Genomic DNA, 12,799 nt, shown 5'->3' on the forward strand with positions numbered 1-12,799 from the left:
GGAATTAATTATTCTAAACCATGCACCACAGGAGCCATTGTGAGTGAACGGGTACGGAAGGAGGGGCAGAACTCCCTTGTATTTCTGGTAGGGAGGGAGTCGGCCACATATCCAGCAGTTTGTAGCATTGTTAGTCTGATGGGAATGATGTAACATACTAATGAATGTGTTGTTGCGCAGCGCAAGTCTGTAAGAAAGTTCGTGGGGAGGTAATTCACTAAAAGAATGTTCAGCAGAAACATTGTAAGCAGATTGTTCACGCTTGAAAATAGGGTAGTATATGGGAAGTAATATACTAGCAACAATAATCAGAAGACTCAGAAAAAACATAATCAATAATGTCACTATACAGTGACTACGGAGTGATTTGCAATATGTACGTTTCTTGAGTTGTCTCTCTCTCTCTCTATCTCGATCTAGGGGATACATGTCAGAAACTATTTAACCGATTCACCTAGGGGAGGACTTAAACAATTAAACTGTCTGACTTGCTAGATCGGAGTTTCAGTTTATACTCCTCTTGGGGAGTTTTCTCTCGTTCGGGAACTTTAAAGTCACTAGGCTCAATACAGTCTTTGGAGGGGGTGGACGAGTCTGGGTCTGGTTTCAGTTCGTTGCACTTTTTAATATGACTCGTATGTATCCACCCCTTTCTGCCTTCCACCTTTATTGCTGTCCTCGTAGTAAGAAGGACGGTCTTCGGCTCTTTCCAGCCGGGGCTCCAGCGGACTTTTCCTGTCAAAGTTCCTTATTAGGACTGTGTCACCAGGACGGACATCATGCGGCTTTACATCAGTGTTGTCAGGGAAGGCTGCGGCAACCTGTGAACGACATGATTGGAGTGCAGACATCAAGGAGGCAAGGTAATCTGTCAGCATATTACAATCGACATCGGTAATTTTCTTAGGAATGGGCGTCCCCCACATATTCGGTGGTCTGCCAAAAACCACTTCATACGGGGATAGTCCTGATCTCCAGTGGGCGACCATCCTCATATAGAATAATGCAACTGGCAGGGCGACTATCCAGTCGACCCCTTTCTCTTTACATATTTTAGCAAGGCGGGTCTTTAGTGTCTGATTATGCCTCTCTACAAGGCCAGCGGCTTCGGGATGTCGGACACAATGGAATTTCCACTGATATCCTAGCAGCAAGGAAACTTGTTTCATTAATTCGGATGAGAATGGCTGTCCGTTATCTGAGTACACAACACGAGGCAAGCCGTACCGTGGGAAGAATTCCCGAACCAGCTGCCTGGCAGTGGTCGGGGCAGTGTAATCTGGGACTGGATATGCTTCGGTCCAACGGGAAAGTGCACAAACAATTACGAGGACATATTTGAATCCTCGACAACGGTCCATCTGGATATAATCCATCTGGAGGACTTCAAAAGGGTGATCGGGAGGATGGAATCCACCTTGCTCTACGGGGACACTTTTTCCTGGATTGAACTGACAACAGATCATGCAAGTACGCACTTTCTGTTTTGCTGCTGCTCGTAAGTGTTTATTGCACCAGAGATTCTGTAAACTGTCTAACATCGCTTTCTCTCCTAGATGTGCTGGACTATGTGCTGTATTGATTATGACTTGAACCATTGAGTCGGGGAGAAACCATGTAGATTTTCCCTTCGTCATCCATCCTTGATCTGTCTGGATCCCTCCTAGTTCAGTCCATTTCTTTATTTCATCTGGAGTAGCATGTGTCTGAATATCAATTACATCTAGTGTGGGATCCCTGACTGTCATACAATGTGTCGGTACTATTGTCTTTGTTACGTCAGTTGTCTGGGTGTGAGTCAATGCTGTATGTTTTGCTGTCTGGTCTGCCAGGTCGTTACCCTGGGAAACAGAATCTGTAACTTTAGTATGTGCTTTACACTTCATGACGGATATGCCTGAGGGCAGATGTATTGCTTCTAGCAGTGCTTGAATGAGGGGACCGTGTTGGATCTTGGCACCGTGAGAGGTCAAGAAACCTCTTTCTTGCCATAACATGCCGAAGTCGTGTACGACTCCGAACGCATAACGGGAATCAGTGTATATGTTAACATTTCTGTTCTTGGCTAGTATACAAGCTCGGGTCAGAGCAATGAGCTCCGCCGCTTGAGCAGACAGTGTGTCAATACGATATGTTTCTTTGACTTCAGTTTCAGTGGTCACTGCATACGCGGCCACTAATTCTCCTGTACTTGTTCTCATGCATGAACCATCCACGTAAAGTGTCAGGTCTGGATTTGTCAATGGAACATCGGTTAAGTCTCGTCGAGGCTTTGTTACTGCATTAATGATCTCTATACAATCATGCGGGGCTGGATCTGTCATACTTGTAGGTAACAATGTTGCGGGGTTCAGAATGCTGCAGCGTCTGATTTCTATGTGTGGCTGGAATAGTGTTAATTCATAACCTGTCAGTCGTGCTATAGTCAAGTGCTGAGTCTGGGTTCTGTTTAAAAGAACCTCTACAGAATGTGGAACTTGTACTGTTAACTGATGTCCTAAAACAATTGAGTCGCTCTGTCTGATTGCTAAAGCTGTTGCTGCTACTGACTTCAAGCACGCAGGGAGTGCCTGGGCTACTGAATCCAATGTACTTGAAAAATAAGCGCAAGGTTTATGTGAACCTGCTTGGTCTTGAGTGAGGACAGACAATGCTGTACCATCACGTTCTGTAACAAAAAGTGTAAAAGGTTTGCTGTAACATGGTGTCGCTAAAACTGGTGCTTGGCATAAGGCTTTCTTTAATTCTTCAAAGGCTTGTGTGTGTTCCTGAGTCCAAGGAAGGACAGTCGAAGTCGCTGCCTCCTGTGTTGTTAACTGAATGAGTGGTTTAGCTAGAAATGCATACTGAGGGATCCATTGTCTGCAGTACGAGGTGAGGCCTATAAAGGCCCGCACTTCCTTTTGTGTCTGGGGTTGTGGCATATTTACAATTAACTGAATGCGATCGGGAGTGAGCTGTCTCCCCACTTTGGACAGCAAGTGACCCAAGTACACAACTTGCTGAACACAGAATTGTAGCTTCGAAGGAGACACCTTGTATCCCTTGTTGGCCAGAAAATGTAACACTGTCAGTGATGCTTGTTCACATTCGGGCTCACTTCGTGCGGTGATCAGCAGATCATCGACGTATTGCAGTAAAGCGGTGTTAACTGGCATTTGACTACAATCTAGTTGTCTTTTCAGTGCTTGGCTATAGATGCTGGGGCTTTCTGTGAATCCTTGAGGTGCGCGGGAAAATTTGAAACTTCGTCCATTTAAACTGAATCCGAAGAGGTATTGGCTCTCTGGATCAATCGGTACACTAAAGAAGGCGTTCTTGAGGTCAATTACAGTAAAGAACGTTGCTTCAGAATCAATAGCAGTCAATAAGGATGAGATGTCGGGGACCACAGGGTACTGTGGAACAATGCATTTATTCAGTTCTCTTAAATCAATCACCAGCCGATATACTGGCGGTGCATTGGGATCAGTACGTTTAAGAATCGGAATGATGGGTGAATTACAGATATTGGAGTCGGTCTCTACGACCACTCCTTGGGCAATGAGCTCTTCAATGATTTCCAGTAAAGCCACTACAGCATCGGGTGGTAACTTGTATTGTCTGATTCTGGGTAGAACAACACCTGGTTTGAGTGTAACACGGTATGGTGTGATATGCATGCAACCTACATCAGTTGGGCCTTGTGCCCACAAGTGATCTGGTACATTTTTCAATCTGACATCAAACTCTCGTAATACATAGTGACCCTTGAAATCTCGCAGAAAGAGTCTAACTCCCTCCGAAGAACAACATATTACGGCTCCTAGAGCCTTCAACGTCTTTATTCCTAACAGATTTTCTGGACATGATTTCGTCAGTAACAGGTCTGTAACTCGTGATAATGGACCCACAGCCAGGGGGACTGGTTCTGATACCTCATTTACAATAGGCTGTCCTGAAAAACCAAGGGAAACATTCTGTGAGCCTGAGAGGGGTGCCCCTGGGACTTCGTCATGGCTGATTGTTGTGCGGCTTGCCCCTGTGTCAATTAAAAACTTTCTGTCTTTTCCCAATACTTGACTGTGTACATAAGGACCCTCTTGTACTACAGGAATTTCAATAAGAGGCAAGCCCAACTCCCTCTCTCGGCTGTTTCATGTGTATCGCTGGTAATCGGGGTAAGCAGATTGGGCATACTGGTAAATCTGTTGTGAAACTTGCTGAGTCGCGGCAATGGGCTGTGGCTGTGGTACCGCTACCGTCTGTGCTGTATGAGATGAAGCATTCATAGGCTGCGTATTCTGCATGGGCTGTACGTTCTGTGAAGTCTGTTGCTGGGCCTGGTCTTGTCTTGGTGGATGCGGTCTCTCTTTAGTTTTACCTGTTGCTATGTTATGTTTCAGAACTGGACATTCATGTACGTAGTGGCCTGGCTGCTTGCAATAGTTGCATGTCCCTTTAACGGGAGCTGCGGCGTGACCTGTCTGGGTTGTACCCTTTCTCTGGCTGTCGGCTGGAACTGATTGGGCCACTAACATTTTCATTTTCGTGTCTTTCATGCGTTTCTGTTCATGATCCTGTTCTTCTCTAATTCTGTTCTGATGGTATTGTAACATCTGTAACATCTGTGATGGCGTATTTGCTTGCCATGTACTCTCAACCTTGTATACACGGTTTTTAACTGCTAACAGGGAATTCTCCACTAACTTCGATACAAAAAGATGCAGGTACGACTCGCTACTTGGTTTTAGACCACTATTAATAATAAAACATTTCTCGAATCTTGAATAGAAGTCACTAGTATCTTCATCGGGTTTCTGTTTACATGCTGAGATTGCGTCCCAATCTTCCTTTCTAGTTGTCAGTAATCTTGGCAGAACCTGTACTATCAAACCTGGTAATGCTTTAGTTTTCTCCCCAAGGCCTAGCCCTGGGATACGTTTTTCCTCCTCGTCTTCTATTTCTGCCCATACAATCTTTTTCTCTCCCACCTCCCATTCTTTTTCCTTGAGTTTCTCGTAGATGCCCGTGGGCAGCAGTACCTTTAACATTTTCATGATATCTTCATATGTGTAATCCCCCATCAGTAACATGTCTTTAAGTTCTCTGTGAAAACCTGCAGGGTCTTTATCATGACACGGTACTAGTTTCTTCATTTCTAACAGTTCTAACTTGGTCAGAGGCGTGTGTACATACACACGTTTCAAGTTATGATCGGCACCCATAACTGGATGCACTTCTCGTAAGGGGTTCTGACTTTCAATGCCATGCAGACGCTCCATATGATACATTTTCCTTTCTGGGGGCGGAGCGGGTACATATTCGGCACTTAAGAAAGTGTTGTATCTATGTCGTTGTTCTAGAATTATTTGTATTAACTTGGTACTTAGACCTTTCCATCTATCCATGAGTAGTGCTTCTAATGTATCATGTAAGGGACCTGGATCAGAATGTTGGTTTCTGTATAACGTGAGGAGGTGCTGAATCATGTATACACCTGCTAATTTCTGCTCGTCTGGGGAAAGGTTCAGGAATGTCTGCGCTACTGTGTCATCATTGTATATGTTCGGATTGTCAGCCCATAATACTGCTGACCGGGCTAGTTCTTGTTCATCCATAGAATTGAGTACATGGTACCCCATTCGTTCTCGAAGCCTTTTATCAGTCTCTTGGAACTGATGTTCAGGAGAATTCGGTTTGGTTATGCCAGAGAGAAAAACTCTCTTGCTTTCTGGACGAATGCCTTTCCTAAGGTAAGTTCCCTTACCTACATACGCTATCGTATCTGTAGTCTTTTCTTGTTCTTCAGGTTCTTCCTCCTCCTCGGAGGAAGCTTTTTCTTTCTCTTTTTCGTGTATTTCTATCACTGCTTTTCTTATTCTCTTGTACATACTGGCTATGCAACCCCCTTTATCATGTTTTCCTTCAGATATATTTTGGCCCCACTTGTTGAGTGCCTCCATTTCATCCTGTTCTGTCTCAGGCCTGTCTCGTTCTCTTATTAGGCAATTTATAAAAAAGCGTAGTATATATGCTTGAGTGTCAACTTTCTGATGCGCCATGGCATCCTTAATACTTTCAGGGTCTTTCCCAGTCTGAACAAAGTGATATATTCTATCTAGGTGCTCTTTCATTCCTGAGAATAACAGTAGGTAATCTGCAGCATGTCGTAAGCGTAGTGATGCTAAAAACATCCTATCGTCTTTACCGGGTACTAGATCGTATCTGCAAACTTGGAGCAGTTCTTTGAGTATGTCGAGACGGGGTGATTGGAGTGTAAAAGGATTCTGCATATCCCTAAGGTGTAGTCTGTGTGTTGGTGGCGGGGTCCGGTAACCCCCGGTCGCACCTCCTGAGGCGGAAGCTTGGACATTATCTCTCTGTGAAGTCTGTATCTGTACTTGAACTTGTCTTTTAGTAGGATCAGGTAGAAGCGGTTTTGGTATATCAATTTTAGGTGCAGGAAGTGGTGGAGGTGGAGGAACGATGGGCTGTCGAACGGGGAAACCTGGTTGCAGTTGTGGCGGAATATGGTCTGGAGGCGGGTTGCCACCCCCGTCACCGTCAGTAGGCGGGACGCGGACAGGCAGATTGGTGTAAGCGGGTGCTACATCCTCTAGATAGGAATTCAGGAATATGTCTTTAGTGGTCCTGTGAGTTACTTTAGTTGGAACCAATGGTGGCGGCAGATTTTTCGGTATTTCTGAAGTGGTCTCAGGCGAACCCTCGGCCACGAGATACATGCCATTTACGAGATTGTTTCGTGCGCGGTCTATTTGTTCTGATTTTACTCGGATCCCTTCAGTAACTAATTCGTTTTCTTGGGCTTTATCTGATTCTTTAAGTCTGTCTTCTCTACGGAGTGCTTTTTCAGCACGCTTATGTGATTCCTTACGCCAAAACTCTATGGCATCTTTCTGAGATTGTCTGGCTTTCTTTTTCCACAGTGCTTCTTCTACCTTCATGATGCACTCAGCATCCCATGTTCCGGTGACAGGCCATCTATGTCTTTCGTCTAGATGCTTAGTATAATCGGCCCATAAATCTAGATACAATAAGGCATCTAAGCCATGCTTGTGGTACATAAAATTTCCAGGAGTGTCCCTAGGGGGAATAGGAATTTCTTCCTCTAGTATCCCTTTCCTAGTTCCTATCTGCTTTAACTTGTTGAAAAACGGCATCTTGTTTACTTAGTACTGAATGCTCAATCCTTGCTACTTAATACTGAATACAGCTAGTTACACAAGAACACAATAATGCACATTGAAAACAGTCACACTCATACCACGACATTAATCACATGAAAGACATTTGAGACATATATGACTACCCCCCTATACTTGATGTACTGCTAAACAGCACAGATACACTGCTAAGAACAGTGCAAGAACTTGAAATAACTGATATACTGCTAAACAGTACAGATACACTGTCTAAAACAGTGCAGACCGGACTTGTGTACCCAAACCCGTCTAGATACGTCCCAGCAATGGTACTCACCGGGAAGCACGGAAAACAGAAGGCCTCGGAAAACTCGACTGGACTGGACCGGACTCGACTCGACTCGACACGTGGATACTTCGGAAACTGGTGGGCCTCTTGACACCTCGGACCTTGCTTCTTTCGGCTAGGCTCTGGTCGGGATCCTCCGCACTCCTCACCGCCTCGTCTGGGTGCTGATTGCAGTCTTCGTCACCTCCGTGGGCCAGAGGGAGATACAGGAAATCCTGCCGGTACGCGTAGTTTCCGTCTAACTGATGGCAGGGTACAGAGTTTGCAACGCACCAACCGGCGCGTGGGGTGGGGGAGGGGTACCTATTCGGGCGCCAAAATATTGTGGTAAATATTTGATTTACCGTCTTAATTTCTATGCAGGTAAGTACTTAATCAATAATAACTTAATCGGAAAGAAAAAGGCAGAGTCCGTGGTGTTAGAGTTCTTAGGGGTTTTATTCCTTAAAAAGGAATGGTTCTAGAACTGGATATCATGTTCCTGCAACCACAGGGGTTCAGGAAGGGATAGAGCAATATTTTATTGACAATACATAGCTTATATACTTAATTCATATTATAGAAACCAATACAGTAGGCGTAACAGCTGAGAGAAACAAGATAACAGCATCCACGTGGTAGTGATACGTAATTAGAAGGCGTGAACTAGGCGTGAACATAGAGGTGTGTGCTAGAAACGTCACAGATAGGTGTCACAAGTGGGTGGCAACAAAGCAGAATCTTGTAATGTCAGCAGAAATCTTAGGCCTGGATGCGCGCGCAGCTGCATGACGTGTGATTGACGTGGAAACTGGAGGGTGCAGGGGACTTGACATTTACACTGGCGGAAAGAGACAGAAGTCTGGCATGTCAGATCAACTCGTACTTCTATCATATCTGATATCTGATGTTTGGGAACCATATTATCTGAACGGAAAAGGTCTCTGGGGCAGAAGCTATTCTATACTGACTGTGAGTGCGTGTATAAGCGCCTAAGCGTCTGCATGAGAAGCGTGGGGGCATGGGCCTTCCATGGGAGCATGGTAACAGAGGCTATGAATTACTTGCACGGAGACAGTGCGGCCGGACCCTTTTGCTCTGCAGCTGGGGGGATGTTTACTTAAACTAGTAGGCAGGAATGCATTTTAGAGGAGCGGAACAGATAATTCGAAGGTTGAATTCAGTCTTGGCAGGCAGCAGGCTGAGCTAAGCGCGGTGGGCCGCGCTGGAAGTAAGGCAGAGGTCACGAGTACAGAGGCAGCCTGGGCTGAGGCTTTCAGAGTCAGAAGGCAGGAAAAAGGCTCGACGGCAGAATTCAGGGCCTACTTCGCCAGAGCTGAAAAACGTGTAAAGTACACCACAAAAAGACGTTGGCATGGCATACTTAGAAACGGACTATTCAACCCATTCAGGGTGGGTCTGAAAGAGGACATGTTAACGTTGGACGCAAATGTATTTGCGTCTTCATAGCTGGCACAGGAGGGAAGTTACATGCACTTTAAGCTGGTACATGGAGACGGTGGGGTACACGATAGGGAACATAACTTGACCAAAAATGTATATTTCCTCAAGGCTACAAAACGTCAAAGACAGCTTGACCCCGGGAGCCGGCCGCCTATGTCGGGTGCGATCTCAGGCTACACCAGGGCTATAAGACTTGGGGAGGGGGTCGGAGCCAAGCGTCTTCTCCGAGTCCGTGCCATGACACCGCCCCTCGGGGGCCTCCGTCAAGCGGTTTAGGGAGGTACCGTATCACATTGTTTTCAAATGCAGTCAGGTCCACAAACGGCCCCCACTTACTTTGAGAATAGTGAAGCTGCAGCAGGTGCAAATAAGCTTTAGACAGTGTTACAAGCGCTGCTCAGAACTCTGAACTATGGCACCCAACATCCAGGACTTACGCCATTTGTGCAAGGCAGTGACATTGAAGCAACTCAGGGACCAAAACCATGAACGAACACTCAATTTTACTATTGATGCTTGACTGAGGCAAAGGAGATCAGTGTGCATGAGTCTCATGCTCGATCGATTGAGCTAGCCGGATCGGGCAACTAAAAGTATAAAATAGTTATGTAAATAGTTATTTAATAAAATGTTTTACCTAGTTACTTTGCTGGTGTGTTGTATATATTTATAATATTTGCATAGGGTTTGTCGTTATTTTGGGTGGGGGGGTTGGCGGAGCCGAGCTGTCTTGCAGCCATCATCGTGTAGAGCTCAGTTCATCTCACTAGTTTCGTATTTCTCATGAGGGGTTGTTTTTAATGTTTCTATTTTAGCTAGGTCAAAAAGAGATCCCATTAGTGGCCTACTGATTTTGCTCGATTCCTTTTGTTTTTTAAAACGATTTTTCACTATCTGCAAAGACTAAACAGAGTATTGCGACTCTGTGCTTGTTTGTAAATAGAGAATGAACCAAAGAGAACCAATTCTAAAACAGTAAATGCTTGGATAACAATCAATCAAATGGAGAGAGAAGCAGACACGACGGATTAGAACGGAGGCAAAGGCCTGCGTTAACTACCCTTCACTATCTGCAAAGAGAGAGTACTGCTAGGAGAAAAGAGGGTGGGGGGCAGAGTTCAAAGTACATCAGTGTGCATAAATACGAAAATGTTTGTACCTATCACGTACTTCACATTTGACAGCTTTTGATATTTGCTATTAAAAAACCATTGAAATTCACTGAAAAAACCATAGGTTTTAGGCCATATATAGTTAGGGGTTAGCATTTACAAAACCTTAATTTACTCGCACAAAACCATAGAAATTTGCATATATAGTTAGATGCAATAACTATATATCGCGCACCCGCAATCCACTGCTGATGATGTCACATATTACATCATTAATGACATGGTCAGTGACATCACTGATGACATCACTGATGACATCTCAAATGACATCACTGATGACATCACTGATGACATCTCAAATGACATCACTGATTTCATCACTGATGTCATCACTGACAACATCACTGATGACATAAATCATGTGATAATACGATCAACCTCTTCAGACTCTAATATAACCTTAGATACATACAGAGTAAACAGACACTCACAGACTGTCACTCATCCATGGAGTTACTCACACACCTAGTCAGTCATGCACTGAATCAATCACACCTCCATTTCATCAACTATACAGTTATACACACCTTACTTATTCAAACATATTCTAACACATATTTACTCTCTTATACAATCCCTGATACAAGTTCTGAATGATCCATTCAGCCACTCACACATTCACTGGCTCTTATACACAGTAATTTATATATGTGAACTCTCACATGTACTGTGTTTTACATATCTACTTACTTTGACATGTAGCACTGAGATATCCATCCACTCACCAATACACTCGTACACAGTCAACCACCCATATAGCTGTTTCAACATGCAGTTTTGAACCCATAGATCGAGTGAATCAACTGTTCACACATGTATATACAGAGTCACACACCTCCCAGCCACCCCCACACACACACTTACTCTCCCATAGAAATACTTAGGCAACCAATCAATAACCCATATAGTTACTCATATAGCTACTGATTAACACATGCAGCACTTCATAGAACAACAGCTATAATGATGCACAAATTAAGACAGTTTAGTCACTAACCCATGCACTCAGTGAGACACATTTAATCACTCTCTCATACAGTCAGTCATGCACCTACTAAATCCTTCATCCAGACACTTATACATCCACTCATTCTTCAATATGTAAGACATATTTTGACTTTTCAGAAACATACAGTCACTGGATGTTGTCATTTGAGATGTCATCAGTGATGTCATCAGTGATATCACTGACCATGTCATTAATGATGTAATATGTGACATCATCAGCAGTGGATTGCGGGTGCGCAATATACAGTTATTGCATCTAACTATATATGCAAATTTCTATGGTTTTGTGCGAGTAAATTAAGGTTTTGTAAATGCTAACCCCTAACTATATATGGCCTAAAACCTATGGTTTTTTCAGTGAATATATATATATATATATATATTTCCAAAAGGTTCCCCAGATATGAGGCCGCACTCTTCCACAGGTCGGTGCAACACTTTTATTTTGATTGGCACCCTGCTTCACACCCCTTCGTTGTGCCCCCCTGGACTGACGCGTTTCGAGGAGACATTCCTCTTCTTCAGAATCCAAAAATGCAGGCAGCCTCTTTGCGTGCATCTGCAGCGTCCCCGTCTTCCTTATTTGCATTTTTTGATTGGCCTCACATGTGCCGTTTTTGTGCTGCTTTCTGGGACCTGCAGTTCATTTATGCAGTCTTTATACCCTCCAATGGGTTTGGTGCCTGCGCTTTCTTGTGGGGGCTATTTTCAAGGCTCTCCATTAAGCCCCGAGTGGGACTCAGCCTGCCATATTAAATTACCTGCTTCAATGTTCGCTTTTCGAATAATTATATTACCTACTGGCGATAGCCAGTAGGTATATATAGTTAGGATTTTTTCTCTATGGAACTTTTGAAAATTCTATGTCTAATAACTTTGGTGTTTGTGGACGGAATCGGCTGAAATTTTCAGGAAAATGGCACATTTTGTTTCTGAGCAGCCCCTGAAAATTTGGGGGGGTTCTGTCAAGGGGGGCTGAGAAAAAAGGGGGGTCCCAAAACGCGTTTTTCTCATTCATTTTTCCATAGGGCCTTTGGCCTCACTTTTAGCTCGAACGGCTGAATGGATTTGCACGAAACTTGGCAAAATTGTAGGGCTGTTAGCCCGATGTGCCTTTGCTGGGTCTCAATATATGTGCTCCAGTGGATTTCGAGAAATTAACGTTTAAAAAAACAGATATATCTGTGACAGCGTACTGGATAGCGCTCCAGATCGCGTACTTTTCGCGTAACGGAGCTTTGCGAAGCGAAGCTGATTGGCTCTCCGGTGTCTGTCAACATTCTAAACAGTCCGGTGCGGCCGCCATCTTGTCTCTCGGTAGGATCGAGAGACAAGAGGAGGAGAAAAACGAAGGGGGAATTTAATGAAAGGGGGCAAGGTAGACCCCTCTTGACCCCCTAGGAATGATGTTGGGGTTATTAAAGGGTCCCGTGGGGCAAATAAAAAAAATTAGATTTTTCGCGGTAGAAGCGCTTCTCGGTTCGCGAACCGGGTCACAAACTGATAGCGAAACGGGAATTCGCCATTTTGTGTTTCGATTTAATTAAATTACTAGATGGAGGAAAAGCAATGTGAGTATTGGGTATAAGGGGGTATGGGAGACTTATCCTGACCCCCTATGTTTTCTGAGGGTGGTTGAGGAGGCTCATATATGTTACTTGTCTTCCAGCGGTTGCGCGTGA

Source organism: Lissotriton vulgaris, chromosome 2_1, assembly GCF_964263255.1.
Source record: "Lissotriton vulgaris chromosome 2_1, aLisVul1.2, whole genome shotgun sequence".
In the NCBI taxonomy this organism is placed as follows: Eukaryota; Metazoa; Chordata; class Amphibia; order Caudata; family Salamandridae; genus Lissotriton; species Lissotriton vulgaris.